Source organism: Tachyglossus aculeatus, chromosome X4 (genome assembly GCF_015852505.1).
Source record: "Tachyglossus aculeatus isolate mTacAcu1 chromosome X4, mTacAcu1.pri, whole genome shotgun sequence".
NCBI lineage: Eukaryota > Metazoa > Chordata > Mammalia > Monotremata > Tachyglossidae > Tachyglossus > Tachyglossus aculeatus.
In genome coordinates this window covers 43,645,211-43,669,974 of record NC_052098.1, presented here as the reverse complement: position 1 = coordinate 43,669,974, position 24,764 = coordinate 43,645,211, and the positions used below count along the sequence as shown (strand labels likewise).

At 43.7% G+C, this 24,764-nt stretch overlaps 1 non-coding gene across 1 annotated transcript; it reads left to right on the top strand.

Annotated features, from left to right (window-relative positions):
• The first annotated feature begins 296 nt into the window (after positions 1 to 296).
• Positions 297 to 433, top strand: LOC119948619. The gene has a single exon (XR_005457003.1). It is a non-coding gene; the product is annotated as a small nucleolar RNA SNORA7 (small nucleolar RNA).
• The last annotated feature ends 24,331 nt before the right edge of the window (positions 434 to 24,764 follow it).

The window sequence follows — 24,764 nt, the reverse complement described above, 5'->3', positions numbered from 1 at the left end:
GGATGTGAGGATGGAGGACATTCCAGGCCAGGGGGAGGACATGAGCCGGGGGTCGACAGCGAGACAGTACAATATTGAAGCACTGTTGCTTCATGGTTAAGGCATGGGCCTGGGCACCTAAAGGACCTGGGTTCTAATCCCTGCTTTGCCATTTGTCTGCTAAGTGACCTTAGGCAAGTCACTTCACTTCTCTGTGTCTTAGTTCCCTCGTCTGCAAAATGGGGATTAAGACTGTGAGCCCTATGTGGGACATGAGCTGTGCCCAACCTGATTACCTTGTATCTACCCCTGTGCTTCCCCTCTCAGGGTCGCACTGGAGAGTTTCCAGTATTCTACCAGTCTCGACTATGGGAGGGAGAGTTAGGAAGAGACCTACCCATTCCATTCCTAGCTTGGGCAATGGCTAGCGAGTGGAAGGCCATCAGCTACAGGTCAAAACTCACCCACGCTGGGCAGCAGCAGCATGGGATGGAGTCGAGGGTGGAGGCTCGAGTTCACTGTGCGGAAGGTGGCTCTGGTAAACCACTTCCATATTTTTTAACCAAGAAAACTCTACGGATCCACTACCTGAATGATCGCAGATGAAGAGCGGGGTGTTGTGGGAGAGATGTGTCCATGGTGTCGCTATGGGTCGGAAACGACTCAGCAGCATAAGACAAGACCCCAGTACTTAGAACCGTGGCACATAGCGCTTAACAAATACCATTAAAAAATTACTGGCTTCAGTTCTGAATGGTGAGCAGGACCTGGTGCTGGATGCATATTGGATATCAATTTTTGCATTCTTGTTGAAAGGGGATGGCTCAGGCAAAGTTATAAACTAGATATGAACAAAGCACTGGGACTAGATGGCATCCATCTGAGAATTCTGAAGAACTTGGACGGTGAAGTCGAGGAACTTCTGGAGAAAATGTGAAACCCAGTATTATAAACAGCAAATTTACCAGATAAAATGGCTAATTGCCATTATAACTTTCCTCTTTAAAAAGGGTTCCAGAGGTGATCCTTGAAATGAAAGATTAGTACATCTCACTTCCGTATCCAACAAATACATAGACTCTATAGTGGTGAGCACTTAGAAAAACCCAACCATTCAGGAAAGGCAACATTTTCTAAAGAACTGTTTCCTCTCGCTTTTTGGTAACCTATCACCCTTCGAGCTTCAATAAGAGTCCTCCTCCTTCTGGTGTTGTAGGATTTGGTGAATGGCAATTCTATGTTCACTTTGCCCACACCCTTCATGATTCTTAACTTAAATCATGTCCCCTCTCTGCCTGAGTCTTTCCAGGGGATGAGTCCGTGAGCCCACTGTTGGGTAGGGACTGTCCCTATATGTTGCCAACTTGTACTTCCCAAGCGCTTAGTACAGTGCTCTTCACACAGTAAGCGCTCTATAAATATGATTGATTGATTGATTTTCAGTCTCTCTGCATTAGGAAACTTCTCCATGTCTCTGCATCATGGAGAGGGAAAAAGTTATGTCCTGTTGCTATTGTCAGACACCAAATATTTGGATAGATCTGATAGATCAGTAGTCTGACCCAGCAATGCCAGGCTCATAATTTTATATTCATATAATATTAAAAATATTTTCTACTACTGTCCTTTTGTGCTCTTAACTAAGTAAAAGTTTTGTTATTCCCCCCTTTTTTTTGATGTAGTGGGGAGGAAGGGTAATCAAATATGCCAGTTTAACAAAGAGCAGAATTACACAGAGGGCACCAGAAGAAAGTACTGTTTACTGATCGGATTTTGGAGATGACCTGTATCTGTAGCTCACTAATTGAGCTGAAGCTGTTTGCTAATCAGATTAGCATTGACTTTATACAAAATCCCCAGAGGGGCTGCATATCTACTCAAAAACAGTAAACTCTTTCACTGCAAAGGAATCAGTCAATCAAATTTGTCCACTTATGGGGGGACTCAGGGATTCCAAGATTATAGAGCTTCCCATGAGGGAAAGGACCACATAACAAAGATTTTACTGTATCTTGGTAAACTGCTAAACTACCCAGGTCTACCACCATTCTACTTCCAATATCACTTCCCAATAAAGAAACAGGTGAAAAGCCTAAACTCTGGGAAGTAAACGTGCCTTTAGTTTTATTGAATAAGGCAAGTGGCCACTTTCAATTTTAGTAATCCAAAGGTAATAAAGAGAAAAGAAGGACAGTTGGCATCTATGCTACAAATCTTATCAACAGCACAAGTAGTCTTAATAATAATAATAATGATGGCATTTGTTAAACGCTTACTATGTGCAAAGCACTGTTCTAAGCACTGGGGGGGATACAAGGTGATCACATTGTCCCACGTGGGGCTCACAGTCTTAATCCCCATTTTACAGATGAGGTAACTATTTATTTTGTTAATATGTTTTGTTTTGTTGTCTGTCTCCCCCGTCTAGACTGTGAGCCTGCTGTTGGGTAGAGACCATCTCTATATATTGCCAACTTGTACATCCCAAGTACTTAGTACAGTGCTCTGCACACAGAAAGTGCTCAATAAATACGATTGAATGAATGAATGAATGAGGCTCAGAGAAGTTAAGTGAGTTGCCCCAGATCACACAGCAGATATGTGGGGGAGCCGGGATTAGCACCCATGACCTCTGACTCCCAAGCCCGTGATCTTTCCACTGAGCCATGCTGCTTATTTTAATGTTAGTGCAATGATTGCCCATCCATAATAATAATAATTATGGTATGTGTTAAGCTCTTACTATCTGCCAAACACTATTCCAGGTGCTGGGGTAGAGTCAGGTTAGGTTGGACACATTCCCTATCCCACTCTTGATCCACATTTTACAGATGAGGTAACTGAGGCCCAGAGAAGTGAAGTGACTTGTCCAAGGACACACAGCAGACATGTGGCAGAGCAGGGATTAGAACTCATGACCTTCTGACTCCCAGGCCTGTGCTCTATCCATTAAGCCACACTGCTTCTCTATCTCTGCAACAAATGGAAACTCATCACCACTGGAGTCTGAGATGGAGGCACAATTTGCATGAAAGGTGTTCGTTGGCTTACAAAGCTACCTGGGCATCCTGTCAATTTTACCAATCCTGAGATGGAGGGGTTGAACTACACGCAGCCCCTCCCCCAGCCGTATGACACCATCTTACACTGCTCCCGCCTCCAAACGTGGCCCTGCTGGGTCAGGCAATGGCAACATTGCTCCCTGGTCGTCCCTGCTTCAGGCCACTATTGGCCCCGGGGTTGTTATTTTTTTTAATGAAAAGAAAACAATTTTTTGTTGTTTTTCTTTAAATAAAAAGAAAACAGACATTTTTAGTTGGTTTTTAAGATAAAAAGAAAATAAAATGAGATTTTGCAACCTCAGTGGAGCCACGCAGATTTCCTCGGTCTTGGGAGTTGGCCCCTGCCTCAAATTGCTGTTGGCCCCAGAGGGATTTTTTTGGTCTTTTTTTTTTTAATAAAAGGAAAATGAACAAGATGCATCTTGCAGATGCTTTCCTCTTCAGATTGCACCTGGGGGTTGCCCCTGCCTTGGCATTGCTGCTGGTTCCAGAGGCTCCATTTATTTATTTTTCAATAAATAAATAAATAAATTTAATTTATAAATAAATAAATAAATAAATAAATGTAATAATAAATAATATAAATAAATTTAAATAAAAAGAAAACAATAATGAGACTTCTCACAGGTGATTTTGGCTTTGGTTTGCAACATTTTCCTGCTTTGAGGTGAAGGAAAAGGACCCACCCTGCCTTCCCCATGAGTGCATGCGCTTCTCCATTCACCCAAACAGTCTGGTGGTGGCAGCGGTAACATTGTTCCAGTTGCCGCCACAAGTTCCAGCTCCTTCCCTTCCCACGCTCCAGGCTGATGACTGGGGAGATGGATTTCGGGCATCTGGAACCCCTCTGAGGAGCTGGGAGAGTCCCGGCTGTAACAGCCCCAACTGGGATGCCCTTGCCTTGGGGTTCAGCTCTAGGTTTACCCCCACATGCTTCGGTTTTGAAGGAATAATAATAATAATGGCATTTATTAAGCACTTACTATGTGCAAAGCACTGTTCTAAGTGCTGAGGAGGATACAAAGTGATCAGGTTGTCCCATGGAGGGCTCACAGTCTTAATCCCAATATTACAGATGAGAGAACTGAGGCACAGAGAAGTTAAGTGACTTGCCCAAAGTCACATAGCTGACAGTTGGCGGAGCCAGGATTTGAACCCATGACCTCTGACTCCAAAGCCCGTGCTCTTTCCACTGAGCCACGCTGCTTCTCCAAGGAAGGAAACCCACGCCTTCCTCCCCACCTTCCCGGGAAGTTCCACCTCCCTCTTCGCCGGAGCCACCTCTTGCTCTCCAGATGGGGAGACTTAGTAATTCAAATTCAAAGAAGATCAATCATTAGCTATTAAAAAACGTGACACCATTGCATCATCTTGAAGGATTTAACCCGAATAACATTTTGTAGAGCAAAGTGTGACAAACCATTGTGGAACCCACCACTGGCTTTAAGACACTCAATCAGCTCTCTCCCGCCTACTTCATTCATTCATTCAACCATATTTATTGAGTGCTTACTGTGTGCAAGGCACTGTACTAAGCACTTGGGAAAGTACAATATAACAATAAACAGACACATTCCTTGCCCGTGACGAGCTTACATCCTCCCTTCTCTCCCACTACAACCTAGCCCACACACTTTGCTCTTCTAATACCTATGTACTCACTGTAACTTGCTCTCATCTCTCTCACGCAAGTCCTTTCTCCTGTCTGGAACTCCCTCCCCCTCCATATCTGAGACCACCACTCGCTCTTCCCATTTTCAAAGCCCTACTAAACTCACATCTCCTCCAGGAAGTCCGGAAAGACTAATCTCTCATCTCCCCTCCTTACTGGGTTATCTATGCACTTAGATCCAAACTCCATAAGCCCTTCATACTCACTCCATCCCCACCCCACTCCTCAGCACTTCTGTAAAATTCCAAATATTCTGTTGCTTCTGCTCCCCATATTTTATTTTAACTCCTGTCTCCCCTACTATATTGTAAGCTCCTTGAAGGCAGAAATTTCGTCTATCAGTTCTATCTTACTTTCCCAAGAACTTAGTACAGTGCTCTGCCCACAGAAGGCACTCAAAAAAAGAATTGATTAATTGATTGCCTCCAAGTAGAGATGGACTTACTCTCTGTGAGGAAGGTAAAATGTCAAAAAGGTGATTAAGGTACCCATGCATAATTACACAATAGTGGGAAGAGACAGTTTTGCCTCTGTCCTCTTATTTTTGTCCTCTTTCTTCACAGTTCTGACAATGGGGTATAGCATAAGGTAGAGTTAGGCCTGTCCAGTGAACAGTGTGATGGAATGGGAGTCCGAAGATGTTGTGAGACTAAAATGAGACAACTGATGTGAAAGTGCTTTGGGAAAATTAAAGAACTCTAGAATTTCAAGATATTATTAGGGGAAACTATAGGGGGGAAGGGTTCAGAAGCTTACCTGCACGGGAAGAGGTGAGAGCATTGCTGAGTGAGCTGCAAGGAATCTCAGTTCAATTATATCTTATAGACATCCTGAGGCAGGTTTTTGGTCCCTTCCAGAGAAAGGAAATCTGGCCCGTGGTTTAGAAAAGAGAGCAAAGGACATTGATGTTTGATTGATACATCTCCAACAATATACTTTGGGAAAGTAAGTTTTCTCTGAAACTTGATTGTAGAAAATTGGCTGCCTAGAGGATTTCACTGCAAAAAAAGAAATGATTCTAAATGGGTGTTTCCTGCATGAAAATGAATAACTACTGTACAGATGATGCATTGTCAACTTGCAAAATGGCTACAATCATTGAAGTCAGAGTCTGCAAGCATCCTACACCCCAGCTACAATGCCATTTGAAATTTAATGTTCCTGCACCACAGGAATTTGGCCCATAGCATCTAGATTGGCATTTTTCCCTCTAAATTTCTGATTACAATTTTTGAATGCAGAAAATGTACAATCTTCATATTTACAGAACTGAACACTGACGCATATTGCATTGACTTAGTCACCGAATATGGTGAGAACGAATTTCATCATGTTGCTAATAACACTTATGTACAAAAGCAGTGTTTGTGTGAGCAATCAGAGGGGTTTTAAATACTTTTTCTTCTCTCCTGCTATGCATGCATAACTCCCAGTGACGTTAATGGGAGTTATTCAAGGGTATTGAGACAAGGCAAGATCACTTTATGCACACATTTGCACATCGAAGTAATGTAATTTGCATATGACAACATAAAGCCATTTGATTAGGTTTTAATGCTAGATTAGATCAAAGACAAAGTCATTTATGGTTGTAATGGGGAGTGGATGGTGGGTAGAATGGGGGATGGGGAATACAGAGGGCAGGTTGGTCTAGGAGCCCTCAGACCAATGGATGGCATTGGGCAAGGACTGCCTGCCCTTCAATTCCTCTATCATGGTGAAATGAAAATCATACTTGCTAGTTACCTTGCTTTTCTCTCAGGTTCGCACCTGGAGAGTTTCCAGTACCCTACCGGTCTCGACTTTGGGAGGGGAGAGTCAAGCAGAGGCATATCTGTTTCATTCCTAGCTTGGGCAGTGGTTAGCTAGTGGAAGGCAATCTGCTACAAGTCAAAACTCACCTGTGCTGGGCGGCAGTGGCATGGTAGAAAGTCGAGGGGGGAGACTCAGGTCTACTGCCTGGAATGAGGCAATGGTAAACTACTTGCATATTTTTACCAAGAAAACTCTGTGGATACACTACCAGAATGATTGCAGATGGAGGTGGGGCATTCTGGGAGAGATGTGTCCGTGGCGTCGCTACGGTTCAGGGACGACCCGACAGCATAAGACAAGACCAGTTACCTTGCAGACATTTCTCAGGAATTGATGCCTGGGGTATACTCTTGACCCTTTCCTGGTGAAAAGCAGGCACTGCACCCCGAAGTGTAGGGGTGGGACAGGGGGTTGGTGAGACCCCAAACCTACGGACTGCAACCATGGAGGCAGGTAAATGCCAGAAACACTTCAACAACTCCTCACGGCTGTCCTCCAACGTTTGGTAAGTTGGTTGAGAATCAATGGGGCTCTACCTTGATGCTTTACCCGTGTCATCAACAAGTGCTAAGGTTTCATGGGACTCCTTTGGTTTGGATGCACCCCTTGGAAGAGAGAAAGGAAGGACTTTCTTTTAAATCAGAGTGCTCTCAAGCTATCATTCCAACTCCCTTTTGTGGACAATTCATTTCAAACCCACAGGAACCAAAGTAAGGAAATGGTTAGGCATAGGAAGAGGAAGAGAAGTTGGAAAATCAGAATGGAGCTTTTTAAAATTTGTGCCAAATTCACTATGGAGGGGTTACATCATGAGGTAGTCACCATTACCTTTTTTTTAACCTTCAGTAAACTTGTCTCACTTCACTCTACACTACATACTCACCACACATCTTTCCATTCCTCTAAAACACCCAAAGGCAGACCATTTCCCTCTTGATCAGGCCCAGGATCTTTACCAGTGGCTTCAAGACTTTTCACCAGCTCTCCCCATCTTATGTAGAGACACTGTTCATGTGCCACTCCACACCTGGCACTCTGCACTTCTTCCAACCTCACCTTTTAATCCCATCTCATCCTCAGCCCCCTGGATCTGACCCCTCACTCACACTGTTCCTCAGGCCTGGAACTCTCTCCCCGTTCAAATCCACCAGCTAACAGCTCTCCCCATTATCAAAGCCCTCCTGAAATTTCATCTCCTCCGGGATGCTTTTGCCAATTAATTCCCACCATGCCATGTCACATCCACCTTCACCCTATATACTCATATTCATCCTCAATATTTATAATAGTTGTGGTATTTGTTAGGAACTTACCCTTTGCCAAGCAATGTACTAAGTGCTGGGATAGATACAAGGTAATCGGATCAGACATATGCATATATGTATATTCAATTATTTATTCAGCTACTTTATCTTGCCATAGTTATACCACTACCTCTGAAATCCTTTTCCATCCTCCTGTTTTCACTCTTTGTAATTGAATACAAATATCTAGAACTAACATAGAAATTGGAAGACCTCTCTCTTCCCCTCCTTCCCCACACAAAATTGAATTATCGCTAAGCATTTTACAGGCAATTTGGTATGATCTTACCTGTTTTACAGGTGGAGAACGTCAAAGATCTAGAGAAAAGATCTTTTTAAAAAGTCTAACAAAGCCAGAAACAAAAAGATTGCAGGCTTCTGGACTTTTCATTAGTCACAATGCCCCTATTAATCATCATCTCCATCAAGAATAACAGAAAGAGATTCCACTAAGAAAGTTGTCAGAGTATCATCTTAAACCTTTTCTGAAAAAAAAAAAAGGTAGGCTTGACGTCAGCACCAAATGAATTATTTCTCTTCTACTTATAATTTACGAAATTGTAGTAACGTAGATAACATAGTAAATCCGTTTTCCTATGTCTTCTCATACGACTCTAAGCACTATAGAATTATTGGCATATGCTCCAGATGGGCAACAGTAAATAAATAGATAAATAAATCCCAAATGCCTGCACCCTTTAAATTGATTACTGTGCTAGTTAGATTCGGATATCAAAATGACTTACTTTGCATATCCGTGTTCCTAGATGAACATAATTTATTTCCTGGTTGCATATTTCATCTGACTTGTTTACCCTTTCCTTCTTAAGTAGCTTTAATTCTGAAAGAAATCTGTCTAGAAAAGACTTTGTTCCCCCCCTCGCCCCCCCCCCAAAAAAAAAAGGATTCACTGAAAATAAGATAGCTGTGCTGCATGGCAACTGCCATTAAAAATCTTCTCACCCATAGAGTCCTACCCCATGTAAATCTATCGTTTTGATGGCTGGTATAAAACATCTTCAGGCTAAGAATGACAATTTTTAAAAATATTTTCCTAATGTTTTTTGTTTGTATTCTTTTGGAAAATCTTTGAGAGGGTATATGTGGGTTATAGCCATGAATTTGTTTTCATCCCAAAACAGTGTGTACAAATGTTTTGTGATCAAATGGACTAAAGGTAATCTTCCCAAAATTCATATCTTAAGACCTTTCTTTGTAAGAAGGGCCTTGTTTCTGTTGATAGAGAGAATACGTCCTCCTCTAGTCTCAAAGGAAATGGGTGACTTTTCCTTTTTTGCTTAAGCTACTAGTGAACACCATGCTTTATGTACTTAAAAGAGGATATGGACCTAAAACCATCAGTAGATTCAAAGGGATGTTGAATGGATTCATGGATAAAGATCTCCAACATGTAGTATTAGAGGGAATGGTAGGGATGAAGAGTGAAACAATAATAATAATAATAATGGTATTCATTGAACACTTACTCTGTGTCAAACACTGTACTAAGCACTGGGGTAATGCTGAGCAACCAATCCATGGTACTTATTGAACATTTACTGTGGGCGAAGGACTGCATTAAGCACTTAGGAGAGCACAATACAATAGAGTTGGTAGACACGCTCCCTGCTCACAAGGAGCTTACAGTCTAGAGAAGGAGGTGGAAACTAAAATGAATTGCAGAGAGGTACATAAGTGTTGTGGGTCTGAGGGTGGGGTAAATACCAAATATTTAAAGGCTACTGATCCAAGTGCATGGACAATGCAGAAGTGAGAGGAAGTATGGGAAATGAGGGCTTAGTTGGGGAAGGCTTCCTGGAGGAGATGTGATTTTAATAAGGCTTTGAAGATGGAGAGATTGTGGTCTGTTGGATATGAAGGAGGAGAGAGTTCCACACCAGAGGCAGGATGTAGATGAGGGGTCGACAGCAAGATAGATGAGATTGAGGTACAATGAGTAGGTTGGCATTAGAGGAGTGAAGCATGTGGGCTGGGTTGTAGTAGGAAATCAGGGAGGTAAAGTAAGAGGGGGCGAGCTGATTGAATGTTTTAAAGGCGATGGTAAGGAGTTTCTGTTTGATGCAGAGTTGGATGGGCAACCACTGGACATTCTTGGGGAGTGGAGAGATGTGGATTTAACTTTTTTTAGAAAAATGACCCAGGCAACAGAGTGAAGAAGGGAGTTGCACACAGTCCCTGTATCACATGGAGCTCATCGTCTAGTGGTAGGAAGAACAGTCATTTAACCCCCATTACTAATGAGGAAACTGAGGCAGAGACATTAAGTGGCTTGCCCAAGGTGATACAACAGACAAGTGGCAAAGCAGAGATTAGAACCCAGGTTCCCCGACTACCTGGCCCCTAGTAACTCTTCTAGTCCTCCATGCTTAACAAAAAGTTATGGATGTTTGATGGTCCATCCCTAACCATGAAAATAGATGTCCAGGCGGGCAAGAGCCAAGCTTTTCTCAACAGCCAAACATTTAACAGGGCTCTATGCCCACCAAAAACTGCATCTTTGATGACTGAGTTGAGTTATTTTAGTAATTCCATTTCATAAAATGTCGTTAGGTGCCCTTTCCCTGGAACACCTGGCTGCATTTTTCTCCATTTCCGCTCTTTCACTCGCATTTCATTTCTTTTTTACAATAGTTCCAATGATGTTTTGGCAGGGGTCCTGGATTTTGAGAATGCCCCCTTTTCCAGAAGGCTTGTAGAGCCTGCAGAAATTAAACCAGTAAATTGTCATGGTCATTAGCCTTCCCCGAAGATTTCTGCCTCAGCTCAGTGAGGCTCATGTGGATTTCGAAAGGCTTTGCACACACTGCCAAGGAAGCATCTTAAAAGACTTCAGGGTCCAGTTTGATTTCCCACATCTTGTCCTTGGGGGATTCTTCTGTCCTTTCAGTTGCCCATAGCTTTGTCTCTGCATTTCCTAATGCACCCTATCTCTGCAGCACTTCGGAGAAGTTTTGGAGAGTACCCAATTTAAATTGAGGTCAACAGCAGTCTCAGCATTAGTAATCTCTCCCAATAGCAAATGAGTTTTCTTTCCAGGTGGTCTATTTATGTGTTATTACCTAACTAATAAGGCTGATCCCAGACCAGCAAGACTTCCTGTAACCTGAGCAGATATGTCCCTGGAACGTGGTGGTTCAGGATGTCAATTGTCTGCTACTGCCTCTTCCTTCTCTATGCATCACTCACCGTGGGAGGCTTCAGAAAGCCGGTACCTGTGTTTCATTACTCTAGGTGGAGAGCTCCGTGGACCAGGTTTCTAAAAGTACTATCACCTCGGTTACCACATAGCAGGGAAGAGCAAGACCTTACTAATGATACCTTGAAAATAGAGCCTTGTTTCATTTTTCCAAAGTTCTTCAGTGTCAGTTACCTCATTTTATCCTACAATATGCTGTGAGGTAGGGAGAGACAGATGTTAATAATAATAAAAACTGTGGTATTTGTTAAACATTTACTATGTGTGAGGCACCATACTAAGCACTGGAGTGGATACAGGTAAATCAGGTTGTACACAGTCTCTGTCCCACATGGGGCTCACAGTCTTAATCCCCATTTTACAGATGAGGGAACTGAGGCCCAGAGAAGTGAAATGACTTGCCTAAGACCACACAGCACACGAGACAAGAGTCAGGATTAGAACCGATGACCTGACTCCCAGGCCCGTGCTCTATTCATTAGGCCATGCTGCTTCCCCTGCTTCTCATGTTACTCTCTCCAGTGAAGAAACTGAAACTGAAATACCTTCCATGCCTTGCTAGAGCTCATACAGCAGTCCAGTGGCAGAGCAGGGACTGGAATACAGATTTTCTGATTCCCGGACCTATGGGCTTTCCACTAGACCACACCACTTCTTGCGTCGATAGAATGATCGATCGATCAATATTATTTACTGAGCACCTATTATCTCCAGAGCACTGTACCAAGAGAGTACCATAGACTTAGTAGATATGAGCCCTTGGCCTCAAGGAGCTTGAAATCCAGCCTGGAAGACAAACACTAAAATCAATTACAGGTAGGAGACAGTCAGTAAATGTGTACATAAGTGTTAGGGTGGGTTGTTGAGTACTCCAGCAACTGGGTGGCACAGATGTGCTGAGCTGTCAATTTGGAGATATAAAGTGACGAGGTGAGAAGTCAATCAGGTCGACCTCCTAGAGGAGATGTAATTTCAGAAGGGCTTTGAAAATGCATGATCAGTGATCTGCTAGATGTGAAGGGGGAGGATTTGAAAGCCAGAGATCTGTGGCAGGAAAGGCGAGAGTGAGGCACAGTGAATAGATGCCTTGAAAGCATGCATGCTGGAATGTGTGAGCTAGGGAGTGGTAGAAGAAGATGTTGATTAGGTAGCAGGAAGGGTGGCGATTAAGTGCTTCAGAAGCAATTGTCAGGAGTTTTTGCTTCATCCTTGACCGAGTTGTCTACACGCGCTGCCTAGAATTCCTCAACAACAACTCTCTCCTCGACCCCCTCCAGTCTGGCTTCCGTCCCCTTCATTCCACGGAAACTGCGCTCTCAAAGGTCACCAATGACCTCCTGCTTGCCAAATCCAACGGCTCATACTCTGTCCTAATCCTCCTCGACCTCTCAGCTGCCTTTGACACTGTGGAGCACCCCCTTCTCCTCAACACGTTATCTGACCTTGGCTTCACAGACTCCGTCCTCTCCTGGTTTTCCTCTTATCTCTCCGGTCGTTCTTTCTCAGTCTCTTTTGCAGGCTCCTCCTCCCCCTCCCATCCTCTTACTGTGGGGGTTCCCCAAGGTTCAGTGCTTGGTCCCCTTCTGTTCTCAATCTACACTCACTCCCTTGGTGACCTCATTCGCTCCCACGGCTTCAACTATCATCTCTACGCTGATGACACCCAGATCTACATCTCTGCCCCTGCTCTCTCCCCCTCCCTCCAGGCTCGCATCTCCTCCTGCCTTCAGGACATCTCCATCTGGATGTCCGCCCGCCACCTAAAGCTCAACATGTCGAAGACTGAGCTCCTGGTCTTCCCTCCCAAACCTTGTCCTCTCCCTGACTTTCCCATCTCTGTTGACGGCACTACCATCCTTCCCGTCTCACAAGCCCGCAACCTTGGTGTCATCCTCGACTCTGCTCTCTCATTCACCCCTCACATCCAAGCCGTCACCAAAACCTGCCGGTCTCAGCTCCGCAACATTGCCAAGATCCGCCCTTTCCTCTCCATCCAAAACGCTACCCTGCTAATTCAAGCTCTCATCCTATCCCGTCTGGACTACTGGACTAGACTTCTCTCTGATCTCCCATCCTCGTGTCTCTCTCCACTTCAATCCATACTTCATGCTGCTGCCCGGATTATCTTTGTCCAGAAACACTCTGGACATGTTACTCCCCTCCTCAAAAACCTCCAATGGCTACCGATCAATCTGCGCATCAAGCAGAAACTCCTCACCCTGGGCTTCAGGGCTCTCCATCACCTCGCCCCCTCCTACCTCACCTCCCTTCTCTCCTTCTACTGCCCAGCCCGCACCCTCCGCTCCTCCACCACCAATCTCCTCACTGTACCTCGCTCTCGCCTGTCCCGCCATCGACCCCCGGCCCACGTCATCCCCCGGGCCTGGAATGCCCTCCCTCTGCCCATCCGCCAAGCTAGCTCTCTTCCTCCCTTCAAGGCCCTGCTGAGAGCTCACCTCCTCCAGGAGGCCTTCCCAGACTGAGCCCCTTCTTTCCTCTCCCCCTCATCCCCCTCTCCATCCCCCCGTCTTACCTCCTTCCCTTCCCCACAGCACCTGTATATATGTATATATGGTTGTACATATTTATTACTCTATTTATTTATTTATTTATTTATTTTACTTGTACATTTCTATCCTACTTATTTTATTTTGTTGGTATGTTTGGTTCTGTTCTCTGTCTCCCCCTTTTAGACTGTGAGCCCACTGTTGGGTAGGGACTGTCTCTATGTGATGCCAATCTGTACTTCCCAAGCGCTTAGTACAGTGCTCTGCACATAGTAAGCGCTCAATAAATACGATTGATTGATTGATTGATTGATTGATGAGGAGAGGAATGGATAGCCAGTTTTTGAAGAGTAGGTAAACATGTGCAGAATCACTTTGAGAAAAATGATAAAAGACAGCAGAGTGAAGTATGGAGTGGAGGCAGGGAAGTCAGTGAGGATGCCTAGTGGAAGAAGCACGATCCTGGGAGTCTGAGGACCTGAGTTCTAAGTCCATCCCTTGCCTGCTGTGTGGCCTTGGACAAGTCATTTACCTTCCCCGTGCCTCAGTTTCCTCAAATGTAAAATGGAGGTTCAATACCTGCTTTCCCTTCCACTTAGAACTTGAGTCCCTCTGTCTGATCTGATTCATACATATCCATCCTAGAGCTTAGGACAGTGCTTGAAACATGATAAGCACTTAACAAATGCCATAAGAAAAAGTTTCTGAACCAGCAGGCTAGCATTTTGGTTGGAGAGGATGGGGCACATTCTAGAGATGATGTGAATGTAGAACAGGATTTGTTGACAGATTGAATATGGGGGTTGAAGAGAGGGAGGAGTTGAGGATAATTTCAAGGTTATGAAAATGTGAAATGAGGAGAATGGTGTTGTCAACTGTGATGGGAAAGCTAGCTGAAGGAGAGTATTTGGGGGAAAAAATGAGGAGTTCAGTGTTGGACACGTTGACCTTGAAGTGCCAACAGGAGAATGATGTAAGCTGTCCTGGAGGTAAGAGGAACTGTGAAGGCAAGAGGTGAGAGCTATCAAGCTAGATTTGGGTGTCATCTGCAAAGAGGTGATAGCTGAAGCCTCAGGAGCTGATGGGATCCCCAAGAAAATGAGGGAAAATTGAGAAGGGGGACTGTAATTAAAGCCTTGAAGGACCCCCACAGTTAGGGAGAGAGAAGCAGAGGAAAGAGATTGAGAAGGATTGGCCTGAGAGGAAAGAGGAGAAGCAGGAGAGGACTGTGTCAGGAAAAAAATAAAGGTTAGATATTGTTTCCAGGAGAAGTGAGTGTAATTCATAGTATTAAAGGCAGCCAAGAGGTCGAAAAGTAGAACATTGTCTTGTGTCATCTTATGCTGTCGAGTCGTCTCTGACCCATGGCGTCTCCATGAACACATCTCTCCCAGAACGCCCTACCTCCATCAGCAATCATTTTGGTAGTGTATCCATAGAGTTTCCTTGGTAAAAATACAGAAGAGGTTTACCATTGCCTCCTTCTGAGCAGAAAACCTGAGTCTCCGCCCTCCACCCTCTCCCGTGCTGCAGCTGCTGCCCAGCACAGGTGGGTTTTGACTTGTAGCAGATTGCCTTCCACTTGCTAACCACTGCCCAAGCTAGGAATGGAATGGGTATGCCTCTTCTTGACTCACTCCCGTAGTTGAAACTGGCAAAGTACTGGAAACTCTCCAAGTGCGATCCTCAGAGGGGAGAACAGTGTAGAATCCATTAGGTTTAGTGAGGAGGAGGTCACTGGTGAACTTGGAGAGAGGGGTTTCAGAGGAGTGAAGGGATGATTGGTTCTGGAGATGATAGGACAACTTCGGTAGCAGATTGCAGTGGTGCCCTTCTTACTCTATATTTCACTCAGACTTCTTTGGAAAACTAGTCTTCCCCGGTTAATCATCATCAATCGTATTTATTGAGCGCTTACTATGTGCAGAGCACTGTACTAAGCACTTGGGAAGTACAAATTGGCAACATATAGAGACAGTCCCTACCCAACAGTGGGCTCACAGTCTAAAAGGGGGAGACAGAGAACAAAACCAAACATACTAACAAAATAAAATAGAATAGATAGGTACAAGTAAAATAAATAAATAAATAAATAGAGTAATAAATACGTACAAAAATATATACATATATACAGCTGCTGTGGGGAAGGGAAGGAGGTAGGATGGGGGGGATGGAGAGGGGGACGAGGGGGAGATGAAGGAAGGGGCTCAGTCTGGGAAGGCCTCCGGGTTAATCCCCCTTTTCCCTGGCTCACTCTCCCTTCTGCGTCATCTATGTAATTGGAACTGTGACCTTTGGACATTTGATATTTGTCCCACCTCCAGTCCCACAGCCCTTTTGTACATATCTTTAAATTATATAGTATAAATTACTTATTGCTTAGAGAAGCAATGGTGTAGTGGATAGAGCACGGGCCTGGGAGTCAGAAGGTCATGGGTTCTCATCCCGCCTCTGCCACTTAATTCATTCAATCGTATTTATTGAGCACTTACTGTGTGCAGAGCACTGTACTAAGCTCTTGGGAAGTACAAGTTGGCAACATATAGAGACGGTCCCTAACCAAACAACGGGCTCATCATAATACTGATTATGTAGGACATTTGTTAAGTGCTCACTAAGTACCAGGCACTGTTCTAAATGCTGGGGTAGATACAAGGTAATACAATTGAAACCATCCCTGTCCCACTTAGGGCTCACAGTCTTAGTCCTCATTTTACAGATGAGGTAACGGAGGCCCAGAGAAGTGATGTGATTTGACCAAGGTTACGCAGCAGACAAGTGGCAGAGCCGTGATCCAAACCCAGATCCTCCTGACTCCCAGACCCATGCTCTCTTCACTAGCCAACACTGCACTTGTCTGCTGTGTGATCTTGGACAGGTAACTTCACTTCTCTGGGCCTCAGTTACCTCATCTGTAATATGGGGATTGAGACTGTGAGCTCCACGTGGAACGGGAACTGTGTCCCACCCTATTTGCTTGTATCCACTCCAGTACTTGGTACAGTACCTGGCAAATAGTAAGCACTTAACAAATACCATAAAAAAATACTCTGCCTTTCAATAGTTCTCATCCCGAATGGTTCATTCTTATTCCTTGAAATAATAGTAGTAGCGATATTTATTAAGTGCTTACCATGTGCAGAGCACATTACTAAGTCCTGGGAAAGAAATAGATGAGATATAGACACAGCTCCAAGGGGCAAAAAAATCTAAGAATGAGGAGAAAAGGGAGGGATTGGCGATAGACACATGGGAAAGGCCAACAAAATTAAAAAGACAAAGACACAGACCCTGACAAACATGAAAGTAACAGCAGGATTTCAGGCTCTTCATGGCTCAGACCGTCACAGAATTCACAGCTACAGTTCCAGCAGTGACCTTCTCAACCTTCTCAAAGTTAAGAAGGCCTCACACAGCTGTTGTGTGTCCTTCCAGGCCTGGAGCAGGAGCTGATGGAAGCTGTGGTGGCCTGGGAGAGGGACAGCATCCTTCCCGCATGGAGTAACAGGAGTGATGGATGGCTCACACAGCTTTAGTTGCTATAATTGCCGGCCTGCCTAGGTCAAGACAGAGAGTCCTACACTGTGCCTCAGTTACCTCATTTGAAAAATGGGGATTAAGACTGTGAGCTCCCTGTGGGACATGGACTGTGTCCAATCTGATTTCCTTGTATCTACCCCAGAGCTTTGAACAGTGCTTGGCACATAGTAAGCACTTAACAAATACCATAAAATAAAAAAAAACCTAAACAAAACTGCAAAGCCTGTGAATTTCCTGCAGAATTGGAATGTTGGATGATTTCAAACACCTAAGAATACCTATGTCTTAAGCTTAGAAGGCTTATCCTCGGATTGAAAGTCGGAATTGGAACAGAAGCCACATAGGTTTCATTAAGCTTTGATAGTAGTCATAAAGAGAGGCTTGACTTAGACTTGAATGGCTGGAATAACTGATTCCCATACATTCTCTGGTTTGTTTTTTTTTTGGTGGAGAGATATTTCCCAACCACACTGTTTAGAAATACCTGAACTTAGCTTTCTTTTGTCTCTGGGGAGATCATATCTGCAGTTGACTGCATGGTCAGCACCACATATGGCTCACTGTAGTTTTTATTCTTTGCAGAAAGATGAGATCATTCTTGTGGTGCTGTGGAAACGTACACATTGACACAGAAATACACCTCAATGTCCTCGTTTTTCTAACTTGCTTTACAGCATTAACTTGCTGCATATAGTTAATAAATTCCTGGTTTAGTTCGGTGGAGACAGGCAGGGGAGGAATCTTTTACCATCAGCAGCACGTTTCATCTTGCCACTCAGTTCCCCAAGAATCCTTCCAAAACATTAGCTGGAGAAGAGGGCAAAGAGGCATTTGCTTAGCTACGTATTTCAAGTTTGACCCCCTCCCACCCCCCGGATAGTACACGGCTCCCCATGGGTGAAGAGGAAATTCATTGTCCTTTAGAACAAATTAAAACAGAGCACAGGAGTTCAAAAGCATGAGGTTTCTTTCCTCTGGAAGAAGCATGCAAACATACCGGGGAAAAATATATGCAGGGAGGGTTTGAATCTCTCATCATAGACTCCGGAACTCTTTCCGGTTTCATCCAGAGTTGTGATTTTCTCTCTTCAATTTCACTTTCCCTTCCTGTGGCACTGAATTCTTCTCTCCCCAAGGTGCTTGACAGTCTTGCTATTTTAATCTGATTTTCAGCAAGCTCTTTATTTTGCTGCCTGGATTATTTTGTTATTTGCCATATTCCCTCTTTCAGATTTGCTTTTGGCTTGCTGATGGATGCCTTGGCAAGCTGAAACTATAAAATACAAGAGGTTTGGAAGCTGTGCAGATGGCAAATGTAGTGTTGTGTGCTTTCATTCATGATGGGCTTCCGTCTTTTTATAACAGGCAGAGAAACTGCCAACTCCTATTTCCCCTGCCCGATTCTGACATATTTAAAGCAAGATTGCAGTAGTGACTTACGGGGCTAAATAGTTTTCAGCCATGGATACACTGTGGTGCCTGTGACTTTTTAAAATTAGTTTGGTAGATGTCTGGCATTAGTCTTTTTTTATATGTGTTTGTTTTATAGACTGGTATTTATTTATGGGTTCCATTTAGCTTCGAGACTAGCATTTTTCCCATCTTTTTGTTTAGCTAAATGTTTTACTTAATATTTTCCTTTGATTTTTATTGTTTGTTTGTTTTTCCCTGGGCCAACACACTTTGTTACAATGAGATAAGCACAGGAACATATTGGTGATGATCACCGTTAAAATAATAAGGCACCCCACCCATCCCTGTATCAGTAGTGCTTTAATGACCTTGTTTGAGGAAATAGCTCTTCATACAAGGAAAAGAGAACCATTCATTTCAGCTAGTGAGGAGTAATAATCTTCACCCAAGGTAAAAAGTTCCTATTCTGCAAAAAGGGCAGGAAAAACATCCATTTCTCTTTTAAGCGGGCAAGTTTAATATTAAAGCAAGCAGTGAGAGGTGAAATTGGAGTGAATATAAAGGATATCCTCATAAAACAGAGGAAATGAATCCTGGGGTTGCTTTGGGAAGGGTGTGCTTCAGTCATGCAAATGCTGGTTATGAAAACATTTCATATCACTATGACAAAAAAAGGAAAATGAGGGTTAGATCATTTTGAAACCAGGAGCCTAGAGAAATTCATTTCATTCCTTTTTTTACTTCCAACAAGAGAGTTAATCATTGGGAAAAAGTGGCTCCGATTTCAGCAACAAATCTCCATTAATTGAGTTCAATTAATATGAACGGATACAGTGTCGATTAGTATTCTGTGACATGCTAAGTAGTATCTATTGATTTATGCTTGCTGCTATAAAAATGCACCCACTGCCGCTGCTTTTGGCCACTCATAAATAATAAAGGACAAAAAAACAAACAAATAATCAGTCTGATTCTAATTCCACTCTGCAGTCCCGAGTGTCATCATTTTCTGACTCTTTCTCTCATCCAGTCCGATATTGCTGTGACCACCCTCCCGAGGACCGGGTCATCTGCAGGGCATAATCCCTAGGTCTACAAAATGGGCAAAATAAACTCCTGGTCTTCCCAGCTATCATTGTTCTTTGTATTTGAAGAATACACCACTGATGATTAAGCTCAGCTATGAGCATGTGTGGGGATGTAAAGGCCAATCAATCTATGGTATTTCTTGAGTGCCTACCATGTGCAGAGCACTGTACTAAGCATTTGGGAGAGTACAATTCAACAGAGTTTGTAGACATATTCCCTGCCCACAACGAGTTTACAATCTAGGCACAGTCCCAGCCACAGTGAGCATGAAAAAAAGTGGTTCCCTGTGTTTTTGTGCTTGGTAGCTGCAGCACCTGGTACTTATTTCTCTTTTGCCTCAGCACCTCTCTATATAATAATGATGGTATTTGTTAAGTGCTTACAATGTGCCAAGCACTGTTCTAAGTGCTGGGGTAGATACAAGGTATTCAGGTTGTCCCACGTGGGGATCACAGTCTTTAATCCCCATTTTACAGATGGGATAACTGAGGCACAAAGAAGTTAAGTGACTTGTCCAAAGTTACACAGCAGACAAGTGGCAGAGCCAGGATTAGAACCCATGACCTCTGACTCCCAAACCCATGCTCTTTCCACTACGCAACACTGCTTTTGCTCTAAGGAACCACTCCTTTCTTGATGGCAATGTGTCATGTAGGTTTGTCCTCAGCAACTGACTACCAATTTTCAGCGGTTATGCAGCATTTTCTGGGACTTTGTTTTACCATATCCTTAAAATGCTTCCTCTGCCCTCCTTGCCTTATGTTTCCCAATTTCAATTATCCATACAGCAGCTGTTCTGATATTCTGCTGTTCCTCATCTTCCTTACATGTCCCACGACATGCAGCTGTATGAAAGTGAACACAGCTTCGATGGTAGGAGACGATGATCTGGAACATCATTATTCATGATCTTGTCTTGCCGTTTGATATTAATAAGGCCCAGAGGTGATGTTGGTGAAGCTGTTTGAGGAGCTGGATGTGGGGCTGCTATGATGTCCAAGTCTCACAGCTGTAGTGAAAGTTGGCTAGTGCTGGCTAAAGTTGGCTCTTTAGACTTTCAGTTTGGTTGCCTCGGCTGTAAGACAAACTAGGGAACCATCATGTCAAGTAAGCCACGGAGGGGGCAGTGGGAGGTTTTGGGGTTAGAGGTGCAGTAAAAGAGGTGGCTAGACAGAAATGACCTGTGAGAGTTTTGGAAAGAGAGAGGAGGGCTATGAGAAGCCTGGGTCAGGGGAGGACTACAATGATCCTGGCTCTATCAATTGGTCCCTTGTTCCCATGCCAAACCTGAGACCACCCCCACATTAAAAATGGGATTCAGAAATAAACCATCTTCTCCACCCATAAACTGCAGAGAAAAGAGGGGCACATGGAAGTTGGGGAGGGGAAGAAAAAGAGAAGGACAGGAAAAGAGGTGTATGAAGAGAAAGAGACAAAAAAGAGAGGATCAATAGGCACAAAGTACAGGAGAGGGAGAGAAGAAGAGGCTGAGAGTGGGTGACTATCAAGGGTTTAAGGAATGCAGATCTGAGTGCATAGGTGATGCAGGGGGGAGGGAGGGAAGGGGAAATAAGGACTTGGTCAGGACAGGCTTCTTTGAGGGGTTTGATTTTAGGAGGGATTTGAAGATGGGGAGAGGGGTGGGCTGTCGACTATAAAGGAGGAGGGAATTGCAGGCCAGGGGAGTGACAGGGGCAAGAGGTCAGCAGTGGAATAGATGATCAATCAGTAGCATTTATTGAACACTTACTGCATGTAGAGCATTGTACTAAGCAAGCACTTGGGAGAGTACAATATGAAAGAGCTGGTAGCCATTTTTTCTACCACCTACAATGAGCTTACAGTTCAGAGAGGGAGACAGACATTAATCAAAATAAATAAACAAGATTGAAGTACATAGAATAGGTTGGCATTGGAGGAGTGAAGTATGAGGGTTGGATCGTAATAAAAAATCAGGGAGGTAGGTATGGGAGGAGAGCTATATGAGTACCTTAAAGCCGATGGCAAGCAGTTTCTATTTGATGTAGAGGTGGATGGGCTACCACTGGAGGTTTTTGAGGAGTAGGGAGATATGGACTGTGCTTTTTTTTTTTTAAAGAAAAACCCTCAGGGCACCAGAGTCAAGTAACGAATGGAGAGGAGAGATACAGGAAGCAGTGAGGTCAGCAAGGAAGCTGATGCAGTAATCAAGGTGGGCTATGATAAGTGCTTGTATCAGCATGGTAACAGTTTGGATGGAGAGGAAAGGGAGGAGTATAGTGATGTTGCCTAAGTAGAACTGACAGGATTGAATATGTGGGTTGAATGTGAGAGATAAGTTGAGGATAATGCCAAGGTTGTGGGACTGTGAAAAGGAGAGGATGCTGGTGTTGTCTACAGGAATAGGAAAGTTAGGTAGGGGGACAAGATTTGAGTGGGAAGATGGTGAGTTCTGTTTTGGACATGTTAGGTTTAAGAACATCCAAGTAGAGGTTGTCCTGAAGGCAGGAGGAAGTATTAGACTGAAGAGAAAGAGAAACACCAAAACTGGAGGAGTAGATTCAAGAATCACCTCCTTGAGCTTGTAGTTGAAGGCATGGGAGCAAATGATTCCCCAGAAGAATGGGTGTAGATGGAGAATAGAAGGAGACCCAGAATTAAGTCTTGAGGGACCCCCACAGTTAGAGGGTGGAAGGTAGAAGAGGAGTCAGCGAAACAGATTAAGAAGAAGCAGCTAGTGAGCAAAGAGAAGAAAAGGGAACATCAGAAAAGGGCAAGTGAAAAAATGAGGAGGAGGTGTTAGTGGAAAGAGGAGAAAAAGAGGGACGTAGAGAAATAAAGAGAGATGGTAAGATTAGAAGGTCAGGGAGAGGGAGTGACAAAGATCAGAATAGAGGGGTAAAGAAGAATATGGGTGGTACAAGAAAACAATGGAGGAAGACATTCAGAAAGACTGGCAAATGCTAAAAAATCCATGAAATAAAATATAGAAAACAAAATAAAAAGCACAATTTTTCCACAATATAGAACCATGGCATGCCCACACGAGGAATCATTTGTATTTATTGAGCAATCACTGTGGGCAGATCTCTGTACAGAGCACTTGAGAGAGTACAATAGAATTGTACTTCCCAAATGCTTAGTACAGTGTTCTGCACACAGTAAGCGCTCAGTAAATACTATTGAATGAGTGAATGAATGAATGAATTAGTAGACATGATCCCTTCCCACAAGGAGTTTAGAATCTTGCAGGGAAGACAGACTCTAATATCAACTACAGATAGGAGGAAGAAGAAGGAGACAGAAGAAGTAGCCAGGCCTAATGGATAGAGCACAGGTCTGAGAATCAAGGGACCTGGGTTCTAATTCCTGCTCCATCAGTTGTCTGCTATGGGACTTTGAGCAAGTCACTTAACATCTCTGCACCTCAGTTTCCTCATATGATTAATGGGGATTCATTACCACCCATTCTCCCTCCCCCTTAGACTGTGAGTCCCATGTGGGATGGGGTCTGTGTTCAGACTGATTATCCCGCATCTATCCCAGTATTTAACACAATGCTTGGCACATAATCACTACTTAACAAATACCACAATTAGTTGTTTGTTCTTGAGTTAGTGCTGAAGTAACACAGTATGAGAAGTAGTATGACATAGTGGATAGAACATGGGCCAGGGAATCAGAAGGTCATGAGTTCTAATTCTGGCTCTGCCACTTGTCTGCTGTGTGACCTTGGGTAAGTAACTTCACTTCTCTGTGCTTCAGTTACCTCAACTGTAAAATGGGGATTGAGACTGAGTTCCCCACTTGGGAAAGGGATTGTGTCCAACCTGATTTGCTTGTATCCACCCCAGCACTTAGTACAGTTCCTGGAGCGTAGTAAGTGCTTAACAAATACCATTATTATTATAATAAATATACATGAAATATATAAAAGTACAGCAGGAAGTTGAGAGTACTTAAGCATAGGTGTACTGCACAAGCAGTATAGAGGATATAAAGAGAGGGGATTAGATATGAATTTGACAAGGCCTTCTGAGGTGATGTGATTTTAGAAGGACTCTAAAATTGAGGAGAGCTGGGACCTGTTGAAATTTAAGGCAGAAGGAGGGTCAGGCAGAGGACAGGACATAAACAAGAAGTTGGCAGTAGAGAAATGAAAATAAGGCACATTGAATAGGTTAGCTTGAGAAGAATATACAGTGTGAGCTGGGGTGTAGTGGGAGAAGAAAGTGGATAAGTAAAAGGGAGAGTAGTGATTGAGTACCTTGAAGCCAATGATCAGGAAATCCTTCTTGATGCAGAGAGGCATTGGCTTGGGAGTCAGGAAGACCTGGCTTCTAATCTCAGCTTCATCACTTGTCTGCTGTGTGGCCTTGGGTAAGTCACTTCACTGCTCTGTGCCTCAGTTACTTCATCTGTAAAATGGGGATTGGTTTGAGCCCCTTGTGTCCAACCTGATTAGCTTGTATCTATCCCATCACTTAGTACGGTGCCAGGCACAGAGTAAGCGCTCAACAAATACCATTAAAAACAAGAAGATATAGAAAAGATTTCCCCCAAATTGCCACAGGGTAGCTTCTGTATCTCTCCTATGAATCGACGCCTTATCGTGGAAGGAGAGTTTGCATACCCCGATGAAGCTTAGAGCTATGCCATATAGGGTTACCTATAATGGAAGGGTCTAAGCCAAGACATCGCAAAGTTGATTCACCTTGTGCTGGGCAACAGCAGCATGGGAAAGAGTCATCGGAGGATGATCAAGTGATAAAAATGTTGGTCAAAGATAACGGCAGAGACTCGAGTTTTCACTGCACGGAAGAAGGCAGTGGTAAACCAATTTCAAGAAAACTCCAAGTGTACACATACCAGAACGACTTTATGACAGAAGATGGGGCCTTCTGAAGAGGGTGTGTCCATGGAGTCATTATAGGTTGGAAACAAGGTAGAAGAAACTTCTGCATGAGGAGAGACTGAAAGGGTTAGAAGTCAAGATAACAGATAGTCTATTTCTAACCAGTAACATGGATGTCCAAAAGGCAACCATCACACAGTTCTTCAAAGTGCATTGTTGCCAGCGTCAAAGATAGAATCCTGAGCTGGACTGACTAACCAGGAATTTCACTGTTCTTGGTCTTAGGTGACTGTGCTTGAAATTCAGCTAGTCTCATATGAATTGAGAATGTT